At 35.6% G+C, this 23,635-nt stretch overlaps 2 long non-coding RNA genes across 2 annotated transcripts; both read left to right on the top strand.

Annotated features, from left to right (window-relative positions):
* The first annotated feature begins 8,733 nt into the window (after positions 1-8,733).
* On the top strand, positions 8,734-9,542 carry LOC116206700. Its single transcript, XR_004156774.1, has 2 exons — positions 8,734-8,907; positions 9,205-9,542. It is a non-coding gene; the product is annotated as an uncharacterized LOC116206700 (long non-coding RNA).
* Positions 9,543-20,444: 10,902 nt separating this feature from the next.
* On the top strand, positions 20,445-21,289 carry LOC116207183. The gene is made up of 2 exons (XR_004156881.1): positions 20,445-20,605; positions 20,902-21,289. It is a non-coding gene; the product is annotated as an uncharacterized LOC116207183 (long non-coding RNA).
* The last annotated feature ends 2,346 nt before the right edge of the window (positions 21,290-23,635 follow it).

Raw genomic sequence — 23,635 nt, 5'->3', positions numbered from 1 at the left:
TATTTTATTGCATAACATTAATCCACAAATTTTTCTGAACATATTACCGGTCCTAGATCATTTTTTTCGACATCTACTTGTAAAGACGAGAATTTTAATCTCTACGCACGTTAAATTTGAATTTCTGAATCTGAAAAAAATAAAAATAAAAGGGTCGGTCGAAAGTCCTGGGTCAAGACTTCTGACTGTTGCCCCTTTCCCCCTCTCTCCCCCCATTTCTTCTTCTTCTTCATTTTCTTCTCCTTTCCTTCTCTCCTTTCCTGCAACCTCCAGCTCACCGCTTCCTTTTCTCCTTCCCCGCAACCTCCAGCTCACAGCTTCCTCACACTTTCTCACGTGACAGCTCTCTCTCTCTCTCTCTCTCCCTCTCTTTCTCTCCGACTCCCCCAGCTCGTGCCCTCAGCTCGACTCCCCCGGCTCTACTTTTCTTCCTGGCAGCTCACTCTCGAGCTTTTGCCCTCAGCTCGATCGACTCCTCTCTGAGCTCACGGCTTCCGCTCAGCTCCGTTTTCCTCTCAGTTGGCCCTGAGATTCCCCAGCTCAGCTCTCACTCCCACAACACACCCAAGCCCCTTGAAAACAAAAATACCCTAGCTTCCTTCTCACCTCACTACCTTCAGCTCCCGCGAAAACTCTAGCCTCCTCCTCTTCTTCGCCTGCTTCTTCTTCCTCTGCAGCGGCCTCTTCTCCTATCCGCCTCCCCTGCCACCTCGAACCGTCCCCCTCTCCTTCTTCTCCTTTGTCATATGTTCCTCCTCAGCCGCAACATTTCGGCCTCATTTTTCGATCCCCTCAGTTTCCCCAAGCTCACGGATCTCACTCTCCACAACTCCTTCACTCTCCTCAACTTCCTTCCCGCAACTCTCAACTAGCAGGCCGCCTCACACACTCCCTCAATTCCTCTCTAGCACCCCTCTACTCACACAACCCACACTCTTGGACTGTCCCGAGCTCACTGCCTTCTCTGCTCCCACAACCTTACTCTCCCTCATCCTCCCTCGCCTCACGAACCCACAGCTCATCCCCTCAACTCTCAGCTCATCAATCTTACCCTCGACTCCCCCTTCACGCCCTCAGCTGAGACAACCCACAACTCCTTCACGCTTTGGCTCCCTCAGCTCCTCCCTAACTCCCTTTGTGCAAAAACAGTCCAACCGATCTGACTCCACGTTGACTCCCATTCGGTTCTAGGCACAGGCGAGGCAGTTCGGGCTCCTACGACTAGCGAACCACCCTTCACCGCCAACCACGACGTCTTTAAAGCGAAGAGTTCCCATGTGGAGTCATCTGAGCTGCCCCTGTGTCCTCCTCTCTTTTCCGGTTTCCACCTTAAGCGCTCAGGGGTCATTCTTTTCTTTTTTGACTAGCACAGGTTCGAGACATCTTCAAGCACTTTCGGGAGTTCCCCTAGGGTTCGAAGCCGTCGGGTGGATCGCTGGAAGCGACTTGATCAACCTAGACCAGAGTCGCCGCTTCCTGGGCGCTTGTTCCACCAGTCGGGTCTGCCAAACCCGACCGAGTACCAGACTCGTCTACCAAACCCGACTTCTAGATCTTCTTTTCTCCCAAACTAGGTATACATCTCGACTTAGTAGCATGATTAGGGCCTCATTTCCATATTAATGTTTGTTTAAATGGTGTTAATGTGAAGTAAACGTACGTGAGTTACACCAAAACTCGGTTTTACGAACTTTCCAAACTGTTTCAGTTCAGTCCCTGGAACATTTTCCTTCTTTTCCGATCAGCTGCAAACTCAAATTCAATCCAAACAAGTCCTGGGCCATTATCAGTATTTTCTGCACAGTCCTTAACTTTTTAGATGATTTAAACCAGCCAGAAAACTTTTAAATTTGTTTTAGTTCACTCCCTGTGACATTTTCCAATTTTTCAGATCAGTCTCAAACTTTAAAATTTGTTTCAATCAAGCTCTGGGCCATTTTTAACACTTTCAGTTCAGCCACAAAATTTTCAGATGATTTAAACCAGTCCAGAAAACTTTTAAATTTGTTTCATTTCAGTCCCTATGACATTTTCCACATTTTCAGATTAATCCCGAACTTAAAAAAATTCGTTTCAATCAAGTCTGGGCTATTTTTAACACTTTCAGTTCAGCCACAGAATTTTCAGGCCATTCAAATTAGTCCAGGGAACTTTTTAATTCGTTTCAGTTAAGTCCCTGTGATTCTTTTTTCATTTTTTCGGATCAGCCCCAAACTTTCAAATCTGTTTCAATCAGGTCCCCGGCTATTTTAATTTCCATTCAGCCAAAGAACTTTTCAAACGTTTCAAATTAGTCCAGGAAACTTTTCAAGTTATCTCAAATCAGTCCCTGAGATTTTTAGCCGAATTTCCAAATTAGTCTCTGTTCTTTCAAAATTATTTTAATTCGATCCTTGAGCAATTTATGAGATGTGTGTTATGATAGTGAGTGATATATGATCGTATACGACCGTACTTTATGTTTAGTTTTGATCGAATGATAAATCATAAGTTAAATGCGTTAGATTTAAACAAATCGCTTCGTAAACTCATAGAATCTAAGGCAAAGAATACATCAAAACGGTTTAATTAATCACTTGTCTTAAAACCGACGAATTAATTTTATTGTGATCATTTTGCCCATATTCGTGTGCTTGGAATGTTTGAATGTGTCTTTGATTAAAACCTTACATGAATCGGTTTAATCACGTAAAGTTGATTAAAAATTATATGTAACCCCAAGATGGTCGGGAATTAGAGTTTTCTGGGGGCGGTCCACCAGTGACCGTTACGGCGGCTCGAAACCCGTAAACTAAAGCATTCGGAAAATTTTTAATTAACTTAAAATTCCACACACGGAACAATCGGAATGCTAAACTTGGCTAAAATAAATCACTCGACTCTTTTAAATAAATTGCACGAATCGGTTAATAATCTATAATCGTATCGACAGTTCAAGAACTGTTGGTCATACCTTTTTTAAAAAAAATTCACAATTTTAAAAGTATCGAGATACGTGCCACCTGTAGATGAATATCTAGGGAGTACTCGTATATCTTGACATAAGTCTAGGCCCAATTTTAGGCGGCTCAAGTTTGGGTACACGAGTCCTCTTAAGACCACTTCCGGGCGGAGCGACCGGTTTCTCGGCTCTTTCGGGGTCTTCACAACCCCGATGGATCCAAGGGATCGATCGACACCGGCTATTAACTTTTGATAGTCCGTGTCGCGTGATCTTGATTTTTCATACACACACATATTTTCCAGTTCAAGGCCATGACTACCGGTGACCCGCCGACACCCTAGCGGTGTTTCGTGCTCCAATTTCCCTAAGTTTTTGTTTAGAACGGGTTAAAATACAAAAAATAGACTAACCTCAAACTCGGTTTAACCAAACATGGCCAAACAGTCAAGCAAAGGGTTAGGTTTAGGGTTTTAGGTGAAAACACTCTTAATCTGTAAAAGCCACATTGTCACGATACAGAATAATTTAAAAACAACTCATACATTCGAGACTTGATTACAGACATTGTGTTTGTCGGGTCCACTAAAATAACGCCGAATGCTATATGCCCTCCCCATCACCGCGCTTGTCTACTTTAAAATAGGATTTGCATGTCAAGGTACCCCGATTAATAATCGGTCAACTCACGTAAACTCGATAATAACAGAACCCCATTGTTTGTTTATTTGTGCTTACTTGTTACATTTTTGCACTTGTTTTGTTTTGCGAGTCGAGCTCGATCCTTTAGGATACGATTCACACGGGGTTCAACGCCCCTAACCGTCGATCATGGGGTTCAATGCCCCATACACCGAATGTGCATCTTAATTTAATTTTCAGTCTTTTCCAAACCACACAGTGAGCACGAGTAGAATAATGACCGGACGCGAACCGATCGGGATTCAATCGTTATAATTTGTATTCTTATTTATTTGAGAGAACAGTGTAAGGATTCATTATGTACATTTATTCATGTAAGAATCCCAGTTGGATAGTGAACGGCCCCGAGTGTTGAAATCGGTCGAGTCGATTTACCTACCTAGGGACGAATAAACCCAATGCTTCGCGGTTTCGGTTCGCAAGGGACGTCGACCATCACGGTTCGATGTATTATTGCATGAGGATAGCGAACCGATTTCTCAATGTATGGGCCGTCGACCATCACGGTTCGATGATTAAATTTCATAAATTTTCACACATAAGATATGGTGAATATATGGGTTTATGAATTATACAAAATTAATATATATATATTAAACAATATATTCATCTTTAAGAGATGAAATGTAATTTATGTAGCAAGATATACCTATACAGTTTTACGAATTGAAATTGCGTTTAACACCGTGCATAGTGCGAATCGCTCTCTAGTACTAGTATAAATCGAAATAATTTACACGTATAATCTTATTTGTACATTATGAGTATTTTATAGCACAAAAAATTAAATGAGCTAACAAAAACATCATATATAATCATTCACAAAAATAAAAAATGCAAAAGTTTGGTATTCCTTGGTAATTATTTTAGCTGCGATTTTACCAAATTTCTCTCAACAACAGTAATCATATTAAATTGAAGAAAAATAAATGTTAAATACGGTGAGAAAGCTGTAAAAATTGTTATACCCATTACTCCCCACAACTTTCTCCTCTCATCTCTTCGCGCCACATGTCCCACATCCTCTTTCCCTGACCTTTCCTCTTCCGTTTTTTCCACCTCACCTCACCTCCCATTCACTTTTTAGTTTTCTTTTTCATTGCATTTTAATATAATTTTATTTACTTTAAAAAGTATAATATAATGTTGCTTAATTTATGGGCCATGCATAGCGTGAGTGAAAGCTTTTGTTATATATAATGCCTAGATTTCAACGGAAAAATATTGCATATTCCCTCACATGTCTCAGTTTTATTTTTTGAATATGAATTTCATACCATTAACCAAATATGATTGGTCTGATAATTAAAGGGCAAGACATCCCTGGTGAAGGCCCAAGTTCGAGTCACCATAAAATCATGTAAGAGAATAACCCCTGTTGATACACCTGCACAGCCTATGTGGAAGAATTGACCTGTCTCGTAAACTTGCAGTGCTTTCACGTGGACCGTGCAGATTATTTGATCGTAGTTCGGAAATACCTTTTTATAAAAAAAATCATAGCTTTTTATTTATTAATTAATACTTAATTCAAATATCATAAATGAATATATGTTGAAAAATGGAGAGGAAAATATAGAGCAAATAAAGTACCAACATAAATATGTGTAGGCTAGATGTGTACGGGAGATGGAACAAAACCTAGGAATTTTCTTGGCACAAAAGAACACATTCTTTAGAGTTATTGGACCCGACATAATTTACTATTGAGTCTAGACAATGCCTCTCCCACAATACAATAAAATCTTTTTGAGTCATGAAATAAGCAATATCGAATAATCTAGTGCTCGAACTTTTGGGATTATTTTAAAATAATGATTTCTGGCATATGAGGTATAATATATATTGAATGTCAAGATGCACTATTAAGATATACTATAGAAAATATGTGTCAATATATGTTCTCTTTTTAAAGGGCATATCTATACCAAATACACTTTTGTTCTTTCAAAGTATTATAAAAGTTCGTTATACTTGGACCAATTTCAATTTTGTGCTAAGAAGCACAAAAATTTAACTCCGAATATATATTATTTTGAGGGATAAATGGTACCGTTCTAAATACGTGAAGTAAAATTTATCTAGGTATGATGAAAGAAATGGTCTAGATGCATCGCAAGACTGGCGATGGAAATTAATATCTATTAAAATAAATCAAAACAGTAAAATGGAATCACGAGAAATATTGACAAACAAGTTATTGAGGTTCTTCATTTTATTAGTTATAGATTGTACATATATATATATATATTATTTTTCATATTTAGTGGGGATGATTCCGTAACATTATGAGATAGCTATAATAACAAAACGAGGATGGCTCAAAGAGTATATACAATTTCCACCAAAATCTGGAACGAAGCCAAAATCGTGCACATGGAAAATGCGTTTTATCAGTTTCACATATCAAATAGTCGGATAAGTTTGAAATATGAAAACGGGACCACGGATGTAGATGATCACTTGGCTCCCGTTTTCATTCTAATGTACTTTGTTTTTTATCAAATGGGACCACTCATGGTGATCGTGGGCTCCTATTATCTAGTATCTACATTTTTTGTTTTTACTTTCATATGTCCTACTGCTTTTATTATTATTTTTTAAACTTTTTTTGGCTTCGGGACTCAGAGTGAGATAGATAAAGAGAACGATATAGGAGCACAGAGAGTCCCATTAGTAAGAACATAAATAAGGATCTCTTAGTCCTGATCGAGGAGAATGTCATTCTTAGTGGTTTTAATTTTATTAAATTGTAAAAGAGGACAGAGGTTGGACCACTATATAAATGGCTACGGAGCACAAAATAAATATGGTGCGAGATATATGTATCGTCTGACAGCAGCATACTAATAAGAGCTCAAGTCACATGTTGAAAGTGTACAGTGTAAACAAGCAATGAGTGCACATGCATTTATTCATCGAAAAACAGAGTCTAGATACATTTAAAGGATAAAACGGGAATTTTGAGAAACTGAAAAGTACTTTGTTGAATTTCTTACTTTTATAATAATTAAATATAAGTTTCACAATATAACGGTTTTTTTGAAACAGTTTTATTTTTACTATATAAAAAATAAGCAAAAGAATAACACATGTCAATTTAGTAAACAAGCATGTTATTCAAGTCCCACAACTTCCACTTGGAAATAGTTAATTTGAGTTTTAAACGTTAAACTCCCAAGTTCTAATTCTCATTTTTGCTGAATAAAATGGTGAACAATAATGGTGGCAACTTTTTTGCCTCCTCTACGTAATGTTTTGACTTTCTCAACGGAACATATCAGACGAGCTAAACAACTAGCGCAAGTACTAGTCGCGTCAGCGTAACATCACTAAAGGCCTAACATAGTTTACAAAAGTCAGTGCCCTAGAGCTTAAGCGAGCAGTACACTTCTAGCAAATGTTTTGGCATAAATGAGTATAAAGGATTGAAACACGAAACCTTGAGATTACCAAATTACATGAAAATAACTTTGTAATCACTGTACTACCACCTTGATTGCTAGTTCTAGTTCTCATTAGCACCTCCAGTCATATACATTTGCAACTGATCTGGTTTCTCATCTTATATTATTGCTGTGTATAAAAAATTCTTTCCCACCAAAAAAGTAAGAACCATAATGGTTCGAACAATTTTTTGGCCCAATTTTGTAAATTATCTTGTCTCTAAGTTGTAATAAGATGTACTAATTTCTTTACTCTTTCAATTGACTTGTATTAGCCAGGAATGATTCGTTAAAATTTTAAAATGCACAGAACAGCTCGTGGCCAGAGCAAGAAGGGAAAAACGGCCAGCAGGGAGGCTGCATCGGCTACAATGACGACTGAGAACCCAAATATGGAGGCGTTCACATCGAGGAGGGCAGCCCTATCACTATGAACATCCAACGGGGACTGTGTCTGTGTCTTTGTCGATGACCATGGCGTTGTCACGTTGGCCCCTATGATTGCTAGTGAATCGTGTTACTAAATAAGATACTATAGGTATCGGAACCCTCTCTTGAATGTGATGAAAATAAATGTCACTTCCATTTCGATATATCTTAATCTGGTTATATATTATGTTCCGTTTGCAATTGTTCTTTCTCTATTTCAAGTATACTAGACATGGAGCCCGCACCATGCGTGAAATTAATAAATTAAAATTGTATAAGCTTGATTTTTTGTTTCTTTTGCAATAAGGTAAACCTTAGTTTATTTCATAAACGGTTACAACTTGGGCTTCTCCTTTATATTATTAGTTCTAACTAGCACAAGCAGTGATTGCACCATACCCTTCTCATTGATTTATTTCCGCAATCACTACCAAAATTAATTAGTTATTCAGCCATGTATATAGCATGTAGACAATATTTGAATATCAAGATACGCATCACCCGTATATAAACATGTACATATTAATGGTGCTAGATATGATCAATTTAATATATAATGCCTCTAACATTTCGTCCTGTTGGTGTTGACGGAAGATCATGAGAAACTTATTAACTTTTCAAATAGAAGAAGAAGAATACTAAGGGACTTAGGAGGAAGGCTGCCTATGTGGTGGAAGGGTTCTAATTATTAATTGATTTTATTCCTTAAAAATGGGAATAACGTGGAACGCTGTAAATTATAAGACATGATGTTAGTTTACCTAAAAAAAGGCATGATGATAAGGCTTAGAAACGAAGGAGAAACCAACATCTAATTAGCTAGTCTTATAAGTCATTGCAAAAGCTCTTTTCAATTTTGCAACGTACATGCAGTTTGTAAAGTGGAGGTCACAAGTCTTCGAATTCTTGATTGGGTGTTTTAGATATTGCTCTAGCTCTTAGCGACGAAAATATCTCGTGGCCATGAAAATTTTGTTTTTTATGGGAACATGAAAAATATGTTTTTGCGTCCGCAATCTCCGATTTTTTTTTTCATTTTTTGATGTGCACTTTGGTATCTAGAAACTAATAGACCACAACTAATCCAGTTCGAGTTACATTAGCCCTCAAAAGGTAAAACTCTCCCCACTAGATTTTTTTCCATTCAGGATATTTGAATTTGAGACTTTAATTAAGGGAAAAAAGTGTCTGAATTAATCTACTGGGTGACTTTTCTTCATTTTCAATTATTGAACCCTCTCCTCCCTGAGCCCCCACCTATAAATACCAGACGTTCATACCAAGAGATGCTCAACACATCCATCCCATTTATAAGACACATAGAGAAAGGAGAGAGAGCAGCAGCAGCACATTTTAGAGTTTGAATTATGGCAAGCATCAATGTTCCTGGTGAGTTCTTTTGCTGGGAATAATTACTTGGAAATATGAACTGATATCTTGTTTTATATTGTTAGACAACTTAAGAGTTTCACATATCATTAACAAAGTACGTATCGAGACGTCGCTTGGCCTTATGTAGATTATATTTTATTGAACAACTTCTTGCCCCGGGTTTCCAAATTGTAACTAAAAAGTTGAAAATGGGATATACAACTTTGTTATTGTGCTTGACCATCAGGTGAAAAGCTTGTTTCTTTGCTACTTTATTTGATCACAATAACAGGATCATTAATGAAATTTTGACAGGGAAGAGCTCGTGGCCGGAGCTGGTAGGGAAAAATGGGGGGGACGCAGCGACAACAATAATCAGTGAGAATCCAAATGTGTTTGTGGTGATAATCCCCCCCTCTGTCACTGCCGTTACTGGCGACGAGAATGGCAGTCGTGTCCGTGTCTTTGTCGATGACCGCTGCATTGTCACCAGTGTCCCTACTATTGGATAAACAATCGTGTTACTAAATTAACTAATATAAATGAGAGCTCCTCAGTATGTTAATTAGAGGAGCCCAACACTCTTGAATGTGATGAAATAAATGTTGTTTAATTTCTGAATCTGTCTTAATCTAGTTATAATATTTTTTTTACGTCTCCTCTTCATATATTCCAAGTATGCTAAAAGAAAATTGATTTGCCTTACATGTGAAACATACCTCATTATTATACAAATAAATATAAATATAATTCAAAATAAAAAATAATTAAGTAAATTATCAATTTGGCCTTGAATGAATTTTCGGCCAATCTTGAAAACCAACGAGTGACTTGTGTAAAAACAATTTCCAATAAATTAAAATAAAAATAATTAAAAAATAACAAGTAGGGGAGAGGGGCAATGGCCTCCCTACTGGCACGTTTGAGATAAGAGGCAAGAGAAATTTTCGTATTGTTTCCACTTAATGTTTTCAAAATGAATTAGGATTGAAGCTGTGTACAATGAGATAAATACAAGGAAACTGTTGAAGGAAAATATTTTACAAATCTCCAGCATGTCATCACTCTAATTAAGTAAGATTTGGTGAATTAGGATCCGAAAATGATTTGCCTTTCAAAGATAATTTTTCTTCTCGATCTTTTTCACTTACATTCCCTTGGCAAGTAAAGGTATAAACGAGCCTAGTCGAGCCCAAAATCTGGAAGGATCAAGCCTATCAGCTTGATCATTTTATCATGTGTCAAGCTCGAACTCAAGCTCAGTCAAGCCTAAACAATTGAGCTCGAGCTCGGCTTGTTATAAAAATTGGAGGCTTAAGCTTGAATTCGACAAGCTCGGCCATGTGAAGCGAAAGAGCTCTGACTCAACTCTGCTTGAGCTCGAGCTCGTATATAAGCTTAGATGAGCTCGAGCTTGTACAAGCTCGATGAAAGCGATGTCATTTAGGGCTCAAGAAAAAAACTAATAACTCACACAACCCATGTGTATACATATATATATATATATATGTGCGCGCGCACATGTATATGTACAATAGCAAAGCACAATTATCTACTGTAAAAAATAGTAAAGCTCAATTAGGCAGCCGGCTTATCGAGCCAAATACTATTAAGTTGGAGTTTGGCTCCCTGAATTAAGTGTGCTCTACTGCGCTAAATTATCTCCTATATCTTTGGATATAGGTCACCCGTTTATTAATTTTCCATGTCTTTGGGGGACACATCAACTTCCGCGTTGACCTCTCATCGCAGATCCATCCGTGCCGTTGACGATCCGATCAATTTGCAAAAAGAAATCGAGAATATAAAATAAAATTGGAAGGGTGAAAATGGAATTATATAAAATTGAGAAACAAATTTTTTTTTTGACATATCCAACAAAATCGAAAAACAGCTATTTGAATTTCATATCTTTATAATAGTAACGAAAGCAATGCTCAACCCCATCCCGTGGGCCATGGCAACGTCATAGTTTGCTGGCGACATCACACTGCTAAAAATTAAGGGATTACCAAGGGACGGATCTCTCAGTAATCCCGTGGTAAAAATTACGCCCGCTACCCCCATCCGCCTCCCTTTCCCCTCTCGCCTCTCTCATATTTTACTTGCATAATCTCTAACCCCAGACCTCCCACTCCTCATCAGCTCGCCCCTTATGCCATCTCTTTAACCGTTGAGTTACGGGCATTGCTCTTGTCATTTCTCTACACTTAATTATATTTGTATTACTTGTGTTTATATTTTCATTTTTAGAAAATAAAAAACTTGTAATATTAACAAATTCGCATTAATAATATATACATTTAATAATAAATTCAACATTATTTATCTATATAATGCATGTGATATTTAATTGAAAATAACCACATAGTTTATTTGACTGATCTAAGTAGATTTTAATGTAGCATAATCGAGAATTTTATACAGTCTCCATACGAGTTGGAACATGCTTTCCACTACTATCCATTTTGAGGTTATATTTCTAATACTATTTATTTCAATTCATTCCTTTTTTAAAAAATTTTCATGTACAGTATTAAAATGGAAAGTAACTATAAAATGCATCTATCAATGAGTCGCGCTCAAAGCATAAAAATAATCTTAATTATATTATTTACGCGCTCCGAGCATAAACATTATATTTATATACTAATATTTGTATATATTTTTTCAAAAAATCAAAATTTCAAACATTCAAATTAATTAATTTCATATTTACTATTAATATTTAACACTTCAATCCTAAATTAAATTAATTTTATATTTAGCTTACGATATAATATTCACTTCGAGAAATATAATTTTATGTGATATATCTCTACAATTATCACCGTAAAATAAATATTAATTTTCTCATTTGATCTTTTATTATTAAAAAATTTTATTAGAAAAATTTAAAAATTTTAATTTACCGAGGGATTTTCTCGAGTAAATCCCTCGGTAATATTGCAGAGGGATTTTTTTCTTGGTAAATTATTTTAAAAAATAATTTTTTCTTTAATTTTACAGAGGGAAAAATCCTTCGGTAAAAAATTTTTAAAAACATATATTTTTTTAATTTTATCGAAGGATTTTCCTTCAGTAATATTACTGAGGGAATTTTCATTAGTAAATTATTTAACAAATAATTTTTTTAGTTTAACCCAGGCTTTTTTTTTCCTCAGTGATCCCTCTGTAATTTATTTTTAATAAAAATTTTAAAAAATTATTTTACCTAGGAAATTATCGAGGGATTTTTCCCTTGGTAATCCCTCAGAAATTCCTTGGTAAAATTTCCGAGGGATTACCGAGGGAATTTTACCCAAGGACACTACCTCTCGGCAATTCCCCTTGATAATCCCTTAATTTTTAGTAGTGTCATTCTGTGCGGAACCGAATTTCGTCTCATTGGGGCTCGCATGCGTGCGCTTTGATAGTATGACTTGGGAGTATCCACCTTTTCGAGAGACGCATGACAGACATGCAGGAGAAGGAGTCGTTATTACCTATTTACGATCCAGAGATCGAGGGTTGTTGAGTTGCCTGGGTCAAGGGATAAAGATAAACCTAATTTGCTAACGCATATGGTCTTGCAGAACCGGAAGTTCTAAATTCGAGAGTTTTGTTACATACGGGGCCTATATCCCGCACGTTCTATTAGTACTCTAGTTTGGCTAAGGTTTTTCATTTTTAGTTTATTTACCGCGTTGATTACGTTTCGCTCATCTCGCTGGTTTTGACACTGTAAATTCGTGGAAATAATCGATTCGATTGGAGGGACCGAAAGAGGAGCGAATCCTCGGGTCATGGGGTCGGTCCACCGTCCTCCCATCTCGGCTAACAAGACCGTGATGGCCAGCTCATACGTCTGGACTAGACTCGTGACTCGCGTGGTCCCGCTCATTTCGTGGACTAGTAAATCGACTCGATCGATTACTATTCTCAGACTCCATGCTTGCCGATCGGGATCGTTACATAAATATATGTACAAATAAATATCTTACAATGTATTCTCAAATGATAAATACAAATTACAATAAATGGGTCCTGGTTGGCTAACATTTGGCCACTATTCCGCTCGTACTCACCGTGAGTTTTGGAATGGACGAAACCGAAATTAATGCGACGCATGCGCATGAGAGCCGGGGATCAGGTTCGACCGAATCAACGGGTCCCAAGAGGACCAAATGGTCTTTAAGATAGCCGTGAGAACGGTTGAGCTCTCGAGTGATTGTCTAACCTCATTTTGCGCATCCCGACTTGAGTTATCTTCCGCTTGGATGCTATTCGGGTTGAAACGGCGACCGAGATTAGACTCCATGTCGCGCTTGTTGGAAATTAGTGTATGCCCTAGAGGCAATCTGTCATTAGTTCTATAATATGACATGTATTTCATTATAATACGAGGCATTTATGTTATTGTGTAGATTGTGCTAAATATGATTTTACACAATAATGTCCTTGGAATAGTAGGTTCAATAGGCATCAAGTGTGACTTGATTGTGAGATCCTATCATTACTGAACACTATTCCTAAATGTCCCGGTCAAAGTATTATTGTTAATTAGACAACGATAATACGGTTAGACTAGTGTGGGTGTTGATTGATGACCAAGTCTCATAGGTCATGGATGTGGAAACATTGAGTCACACCGCAAGTATACATTAGTAGTAATGTATACTAGACTGACCCACCATGAGACTGCTACATTGGTCGTTACGTGACTGTCATTAACAGATCTCATAGTGACTATGGTGCAGTGGTCCTTTGACTTGAGGTCACCATGGATTCCTACATGTAATGTTGTATACTTTGATGCCGTCAAACGCCACCGTAACAGGCTGGTTATAAAACACAGTATTGAGTATACCACAGAGCATGGAGAGGAATGTGAGTGACCAAGATAGGATTTGTCAATCCTACGAAACGGGAGCGATATCTCACTGCCGCTTGGTGGGAAGAATCTAAAAGTGTATGCATACCCAAATGAGTCGATATAGGGATATTAAGCTCATTTGTTCTGGTAGACTTATCCGAAAAACCAAGAAAGAGAGATTGAGCCATACAAAGATGTCATCGACTATGCCTGGGGCTCAATAGAGATATGGAAGACAAATGGATTGTACTGTATAGTAACATAGGTCACAAGGTTCGTCGATAAATTGACTTTCCAATTACTTGAGTAACAGTTATGCATTGCTAGATTCCGTTTACTATTTGTAATATTGAAATAGAGATTTTGATATTACTGTCAACGTAATCGGAAACCTACAGGGTCACACACTATGACTGAATCGATGAGATAATTTCGAAACATTGAAACTGTCTAATGGAAATTAGACGAGTTAAGGTGCAACTGATTAATCGGATATTTAATGAGATTAAAATTATCGATTAATTAGACCCGATTTACTAGATTAATTGGACCCGATTTATACACGAAATAAAGACACACAGCGCTCGAAATTGAGAGCCACGTGTGGTATACATGCCATGCCACCCTAGGATTAATGCATGGGGCCATGTGGCGGTTTGGAAGGCTTAATTTCAGCCATCCCACGTCGGCTAAACATGGATAATTGATTTCCCCATTGCCTTATAAAAGGAGCTCAAATGTTGAGCTTTCAAATAGAAGTAAGACATATACATATATATATATAGATATATGTGTACGTCTATGAGTTTATATATATTGGAGATTCAAGTTGAATTGTTCAACTTAAATTGATTAAATTAGTCAAATAATTCTAAGTGTTGCACCGGTGTTTCCTTCGAGCATTGGTTGCTAGTACCGCTAATCTCGAAGACCTGTCGAGAAAGTCGGTGTGGATACCGGTAGAGGCGTCACGCTTGAGACGCTTGATCAACGATTTTAAAAGTTCCAGGTACGCTTTATTTATTCATATTTTTCTAGTAGATCTTGGGATTAGTTTCACAGGTATGAAATTTTGAATTTCTCATTCTTTTACGCTTCCGTTGGCCCTATGAAACTAGCAGCGTTCGGGTCGCACGCTCTCAGTATGTGTGGGGGCATTAGACCCCGTGATCGATGTTTTGGGCTGACATAATATGTGCAACCATTAACCTAATTAATTGTGGTTAATTACAAGAGATAATTGCGGGAGTTACAAAGAGATCAATTGTCTTGTAATCGGCAAGTAACTGTCAATCAATTCAGCACTAGTTCATAAGAGAGAGTCGTATGTGTTAGGTAGGGTTCCTCATGGGCTGACCAAATGTCAACATTTGCTTTTCACACTTGTGAAACTTACCAAATTGTGATATGCTCACAATCTATATATAAAGATATATAAAGTTGTATCCCATCCAATAGATAAAGTTAGAGAGATAAATATTTATTGATATAGGATTGGAAAAGGTCAATATCTATTAAATAAATAGGATTAGAAAAGATATTTACTGATATAGGGCTAAAAAGGTCAATATCTGAATAATATATACTTCTGTATCTAATTTAGATTAAATTTAATTTAAAAATAACTAAATTAGAAAAGAAACTGTACTTGAATTAATTTCTCTAAGTATATTTACCCTCAATCTAGAAATTTTTATTTATAAAAAATTATGTTCCAAATGATATGTTAACTGTACAAACTATAAAGGAACTAAAACTTATAAGAACAAAGTTATATACATATTATTAGACTATTGCAATGCAAATCTCCTATGATTTTAAATTTATGTTGAAAATTTTATTTCAGCAAATAAAATTTATATTGTGTATAACAAATTAATTAATGTGCATAAAATGATGACATAATTATCTGCACTTTGAAATCCTGCATAGTTTATGGAAAGTACATTATTGAAAATGAAAAAATAATTAATTTTGAAAAATAAATAAATTCTCCACTTGGGAAATAAAAGAAATTATAATCTTACATCCAAAAGCAAAAAATCCAAAAATCTTCGTAGAAAAATTAGCCGTGCAACACACAAGTAAAAACGACTAGCTATTAAGGAAAGTGGTCCATATGGGTGAATGTGCCATGAGATCGCTGAGCCACACAGAGGGGGAACTCTAAACTAGAAACTCATGAATGATATAATTTTGGCATAAATGTTTAATATTATAATTAAGGGTAAATTACAAAAAAATCCAAATTTTATAAAAAGTCTCAGTTTTGTCCTAAATTTTGTTTTGTAACAAAAAAAACCATAATTTTTCTAAACTGTCTCAAAAATGACATCCGTTATAACTTCCGTCAATTTTTGCTGCTGATGGTGGGTCCCTTTAACAGTCCATTTAGGTCGCACTTAGGCAAAAATTGACAGAAGTTATAACGGAGGTCATTTTTGAGACATTTTAGAAAACTTATGGTTTTTTCTATTACAAAACAAAATTTAGGACAAAATTGAGACATTTTACAAAATTTGGGTTTTTTTTTGTAATTTACCCTATAATTAATAAGAAACCAATTATTAAAAATCATAAATTTTGAAATAATTTAAAATCATATACTTTGCTATCTTATGTTCGTAAAAATACATCAATATTTTCTTAGTATATTATTAGAGTAAATCTAAAATAACTACAAATTTATGTTAAACCCAAAATAAACACAAACATTCGATATTAAATATTGTATATTCAATGTTAACTGGAGAGATATTGATAGAAGTAAATTTTATATAGTTATAATTTAATTAATACAATCAAATTAAATGATAGAATACACTAGAATCTATCGTAAGTAACACTTCAGCACAAATCGCGGGCGGATTGATTAGTTCTCCTATAACATCTCTTCCTCTTCTCTCTCTTACTCTATCTAATAACGTTCACTCACCCTAGCCTCTTATTTTTCTTTCTAATTTTGATTATACTTGGTTATATTTGATTCGTGATTAAATTTCATAAATTTTCACACATAAGATATGGTGCATATATGGGTTTATGGATTATACAAAATTAATCTATATATTAAACAATATATTCATATTTAAGAGATGAAATGTAATTTATGCAGCAAGATATGCCTATACGGTTTTACGAATTGAAATTGCGTTTAGCACCGCGCATAGTGTGAATTGCTCTCTAGTACTAGTATAAATCGAAATATTTTACACGTGAAATATAATCTTATTTCTACATTATGAGTATTTTATAACTCAAAAAATTAAATGAGCCAAAAAAGAAAACAATCCCTGGTGAAGACCCATGTTCGAGTTACCACAAGATCATGTAAGAGAATATTCCTTATTTATACACTTGCACAGTCTATGTGGAAGAACTAACATGTCCAGTAAGCTTGCAGTGCATTCAAGTGGACCGTGAATATTATTTGATCGTAGTCCGAAAATACCTTTTTATTAAAAAAAAATCATATCATTTTATTTATTAATTAATACTTAATTCAAATATCGTAAATGAATATATGTTGAAAAGTGGGGAGGAAAATATAGAGCAAATAAAGTACCAACATAAATGTGTAGGCTAGATGTATATGGGACATGGAACAAAACCTAGGAATTTTCTTGGCGCAAAAGAACACGTTCTTTAGAGTTATTGGACCCGACATAATTTCCTATTGAGTTTAGACAATGCTTCTCCCAAAATATAATAAAATCTTTTTGAGTAATGAAATATGGAATATTGAATAACCTAGTGCTCGAACTTTTAGGATTATTTTAAAATAATGATTTCTGGCATATGAGGTATTATATATATTGAATATCAAAATGCACTATTAAGATATGCTATTGAAAATATGTGTCAATATATGTTCTCTTTTTAAAGGGCATATCTATACCAAATACACTTTTGTTCATTCAAAGTATTATACAAAAGTATTATACAAATTCGTTATACTTGGACCAATTTCAATTTTGTGGTAAGAAGCACCAAAATTAACTCCGAATATATATTATTTTAAGGGATAAATGGTACGTTCTAAATACGTGAAGTAAAATTTATCTAGGTATGATGAAAGAAATGGTCTAGATGCATCGCAAGACTGGCGATGGAAATTAATATTTATTAAAATAAATCAAAACAGTAAAATGGAATTACAAGAACTATTGACAAAATAGTAATTGAGATTCATCATTTTATAATAGTTATAGATCGTAGATATATATATTATTTTGTATATTTAGTGGGGATTATTCCGTAACAGTACGAGATAACTATAATAACAATTCGAGGATGGCTCAAAGAAGTATATACAATGTCCAGCAAAATCGTGCACATGGAAAATGTGTTATCAGTTTCACTTATCAAACATTCAGACAAGTTTGAAATATCAAAACGGGACCACGGACGCGGATGATCGCTTGGCTCCTGTTTTCATTCTAGTATCCTCTGTTTTCTATCAAATGGGACCACGCATGGTGATCACGGGCTCCTATTATCTAGTATTTACATTGTTTTTTTTAAACTTTCATATTTCCTACTGCTTTTATTATTTTTTTTAATTTTTTTTTGGTTTCAAGACTCAAAGTGAGATAGATAGAGGGAACGATATAGGAGCACAGAGAGTCCCATTAGTAAGAATAGAAATAAGGATCTCTTAGTCCGGGTCGAGAAGAATGTCAGTCTCAATGCTTTTAATTTTATTAAATTGGAAAAAAAGACAGGGGTGGACCACTATATAAATGGCTACGGAGCACAAAATAAATATGGTACATGGACCACCATTTATCGTCTGACAGCAGCATACTAACAAGAGCTCAAGTCACATGTTGAAAGCGCGCAGTGTAAACAAGCAATGAGTGCAAATGCATTTATTCATCGAAAAAAAGAGGCTAGATACATTTAAAGGATAAAACGGGAATTTTGACAAACTGAAAAGTACTTTGTTGAATTTCTTAATTTTATAATAATTAAATATTATTTTCACAATATAACCATTTGTTTGAAACAGTTTTCCTTTTACATGTTAACTTAGTAAACATGCATGTTATTCAATTCTCGTGCTCAACAGCGAACATCTCAGATGAATTAAACAGCTAACGCAAGTACTGGTCGCATCAACGTAACACCACTAAATGCCTAATATAGTTTACAGATTTCACTGTCCCTCAAACCCAAGTGAGCAGTATACTTCCATTAAATGTTTTGACATAAATGGATAGAGAGGACTTGAACCGAGACCTTGAGATTACCAAACCACTTAAGAATAAGCTTGTAATAATTGTACTACCACCTTCATTGTAAGTTCTAGTTCTCATTAGCACATCAACTCATACCCATTTACAACTGATCTGGTTTCTCATCTCATATTATTGTTGTGTTTAAAAAATTCTTTCCCACCAAAAAAGTATGTACCCTAATGGTTCGAACAATTTTTTGGCCCGATTTTGCAAATTATCTTGTCTCTAGGTTGTAATAGTTGTACTAATTTCTTTACTCTTTCAATTGACTTGTATTAGCTAGTAATGATTCGTTAAAATTTTAGCATGCAGCGAAGAGCTCGTGGCCAGAGCAGGTAGGGAAAAACAGCCAGCAGGGAGGTTGCATCGGCTACAATGAAGAGTGAGAACCCAAATATGGAGGCGTTCACAATCAAGGAGGGCAGCCCTATCACCATGGACATCCGGCGGGGACCGTGTCTGTGTCTTTGTCAATGACTATGGCGTCGTCACCAGGGTCCCTATGATTGCTAATGAATCGTGTTACTAAATATGATACTATAGGTATAGGAGCCATCTCCTGAATGTGATAAAATAAATGTCACTTCCATTTCGATATATCTTAATCTCGTTATATGTTATATTCCGTTTGCAATTGTTCTTTCTCTATTTCAAGTACACTAGACATGGAGCCCGCACCGTGCATGAAATTAATAAATTAAAATTTCTTTTGCAATAAGGTGAACCTCACTTGACTTCATAAACGGTTACAACTCGGTCTTCTCCTTTATATTATTAGTTCTAACTAGCACAAGCAGCGATTGCACCAAACCCTTTTCATTGATTTATTTCCGCAATCACTACCAAAATTAATTAGTTATTCAACCATGTATATAGCATGTAGAAGATATTTGAATATCAAGATATGCATCACTCGTATATAAACTTGTACATAGTAATGGTGCTAGATATGATCGATTTAATATATAATGCCTCTAACATTTCGTCCTGTTGGTAGTGATAGAAGATCGTGAGAAACTTATTTTCAAATCGAAGAAAAAGAACACTAAGGGATTTTTGAAAATTAAGAACTGCATATAGGGCAATTTATTCCACCAAGGTGGAACGTGACAGAGCTAGTCGAATTCTTGATTGGGTGTTTTAGATATTACTCTAGCTTTTAGGGACGAAAATATCTGGTAGCCATGAAAATTTTGTTTTTTATGGGAACATGAAAAATGTGTTTTTGCCCCCACAATAGCCGAATTTTTTTTTTTCATTTTCTGACATGCGTTCTGGTATTTAAAAGCCAATAAACCCCAACTAATCCAGTTTGAGTTATGTTGGTCTACCAAAAGGTAAAATTCTCACCGCTAGATTTTCTCCATTCAGAATATTCGAATCCAAGACTTTAATTAAGGGGAAAAAAAAGCGTCGAACAATTTGAATTAATCTACATGGGTGACTTTTCTTCATTTTCAATTATTGAACCCTCTGCGCCCCGAGCCCCCACCTATAAATACCAGATGTTCATACCAAGAGTTGCTCAACACATCCATTCCATTTTGTAAGATACATAGAGAAAAGAGAGCAGCAGCAGCACATTTTAGAGTTTGAATTATGGCAGGCGTCAACGTTGTTGGTGAGTTCTTTTGCAGGGTATAATTACTTGGAAATATGAACTGATCTCTTGTTTTATATTGTTAGATGACTTAAGAGTTTCCCGTATCATTAACAAAGTACGTATCGAGAAGTAGCTTGGCCTTATGTAGATTATATTTTATTGAACAACTTCTTGCCCCGGGTTTCCAATTTGTCACTAAAGTTGTAAATGGGATATACAACTTTGTTATTGTGCTTGACCATCAGGTGAAAAAGCTTGTTTCTTTGCTCCTTTATTTGATCACAATAACATGACCATTAATGAAATTTTGACAGGGAAGAGCTCGTGGCCGGAGCTGGTAGGGAAAAATGGGGGGGACGCAGCGGCAACAATAATAAGAGAGAATCCAAAAGTGTTTGTGGTGATTATCCCCCCCTTGGTCACTCCCATTATTGGCGACTCCGACGGCACTCGTGTCCGCGTCGTCGTCGATGACCGCTTCATTGTCACCAATGTCCCTACTATTGGATAAACAATCGTGTTACTAAATTAAATAATATAAATAAGAGCTCCTCAGTATGTTAATTAGAGGAGCCCAACGCTCTTGAATGTGATGAAATAAATGTTGTTTAACTTCTGGATCTGTCTTAATCTAGTTATAATATTTTGTTTACGTCTCCTCTTCATATATTTCAAGTATACTAAAAGAAGAATGATTTGCCTTACATGGGAAGCATATCTTATTATTATACAAATAAATATATATATATATATAATTCAAAATAAAAAATAAATAAGTAAATTATCAATTTGGCCTTGAATGAATTTTCGGTCAATCTTGAAAACCAACGAGTGACTTGTGTAAAAAAAATTTCCAATAAAATAAAATAAAAATAATTAAAAAATAACGAGTAAGGGAGAGGAGCAATGGCCTCCCCACCGGCGCATTCGAGATAAGAGGCAAGAGAAATTTTCGTATTGTTTTCCACTTAATGTTTTCAGAATGAATGAGGATTGAAAAGAACGTATAGTGGGTACAATGAGAGAAATACGAGGAAACTGTTGAAGGAAAATATTTTACATATCTCCAAGATGTCATCACTCTAATTAAGTAAGATTTGGTGAATTAGGATCCGAAAATGATTTGCCTTTCAAAGATGATTTTTCTTCTTGATCTTTTTCACTTACATTCCCTTGGCAGTTAACGGTATAAACGAGCCTAACCGAGCTCAAAATCTGAAAGGATCAAGCTCATCAGCTTGATCATTTTATCATGTGTCAAGCTCGAACTCGAGCTCAGTTAAGCCTAAACAATTGAGCCCGAGCTCGGCTCGTTATACAAATTGAAGGCTTGAGCTTGAATTTGACGAGGCTCGGCCAAGTGAAGCGAAAGAGCTTTGACTCAACATTGCTTGAGCTCGAGCTCGTATATAAGCTCAGATGAGCTCGAGCTTGTACAAGCTTGATGAAAGCAGGCTCGAGAAAAAACTAATAACTATAAACTTGTAGACTCACACAACACATATGTATACATATATATATGTGCGCGTGCGCGCTCGTATGTGTACCAATAGCAAAGCACAATTATCTACCGTATAAAATAGAAAAGATCAATTAGGCCAGCCGGCTTATCGAGCCAAATACTATTGAGTTGGAGTTGGCTCCTTAACTTAAGTGTGTCCTATTGCGTTAAACTCTCTCTGAAAAAAAATAATACCTTTGGACAGAGGTCACGCGTTTATTGATTTTCCATGCCACACATCAACTTTCACGTTGGCCTCTCATCGCAGATCCATCCATGCCGTTAACGATCCAACCAATTTGAATAAAGAAATCGAGCATATAAAATAAAATTGGAAGGGTGAAAATGGAATTATATAAAATTGAGAAACAAATATTTTTTGACATATCCAACAAAATCGAAAAACAGCGATTTGAATTTCGTATCTTTATAAGAGTAACGAGAGCAATGCTCAGCCCCATCCCGTGGGCCGTGGCAACTTCATAGTTTGTTGGCGACCTCACACTACTAAAAATTAAGGGATTATCGAGGGGCGAATCTTTCGGTAATCCCTCGGTAAAAATTACGCCCGCTATCCCCCATTTGCCTCCTTTTCCCTCCCGCCTCTCACTCTTTTTTTTTTTTTTGCATAGTCTCTAATCCCAGACCTCCCGTCCCTCATCAGCTCTCCCCTCATGCCATCTCCTTAACCGTTGAGTTACAGGCATTGTTTTGGTCATTTCTCTACACTTAGTTATATATGTATTACTTGCGTTTATATTTTCATTTTTAGAAAATAAAAAAACTTGTAATATTAACAAATTGACATTGATAATATATACATTTAATAATAAATTCAACATTATTTATCTATCTAATGCATGTGATATTTAATTAAAAATAACCACATAGTTTATTTGACCGATCTAAATAGATTTTAGGGCAAATTAAAAAAAATCCAAATTTTGTAAAAAGTCTCAGTTTTGTCCTAAATTTTGTTTTGTAACAAAAAAAACCATAATTTTTCTAAAATGTTTCAAAAATGACCTCCGTTATAACTTCCGTCAATTTTTGTTGCTAATGGTGGGTCCCTTTAACAGTCCACGTAGGTCACACGTAGGCAAAAATTGACGGAAGTTATAACGGAGGTCATTTTTGAGACATTTTAGAAAACTTATGGTTTTTTCTGTTACAAAACAAAATTTAGGACAAAATTGAGACATTTTACAAAACTTGGGTTTTTTTTTGTAATTTACCCTAGATTTTAATGTAACATAATCGAGTATCTTATACACTCTCCTGTACGAGTTTGAACATGCTTTCCACTATTATCTATTTTGATAGATAGTTATATTTCTAATACTATTTATTTCATTCATTCTTTTTAAAAAAAAAATTGCATGTACCCGTTTGTTTTCAGAGTTACAATCACAAAAACTTTAACTTTAACTTTAACTCAATCCACTACACAACAAAAATACACATTTCCCAAGTTAACTTTAACTTTAACTCAACACACTATACAACATTTGTCCTTTTCCACAATCAAAATCAAAGTTACTTTGACT

This window comes from Punica granatum, chromosome 5 (assembly GCF_007655135.1).
Source record: "Punica granatum isolate Tunisia-2019 chromosome 5, ASM765513v2, whole genome shotgun sequence".
NCBI lineage: Eukaryota > Viridiplantae > Streptophyta > Magnoliopsida > Myrtales > Lythraceae > Punica > Punica granatum.
Note: the sequence above shows the minus strand (reverse complement) of the source record. Positions and strands in the feature narration are given on the sequence as shown.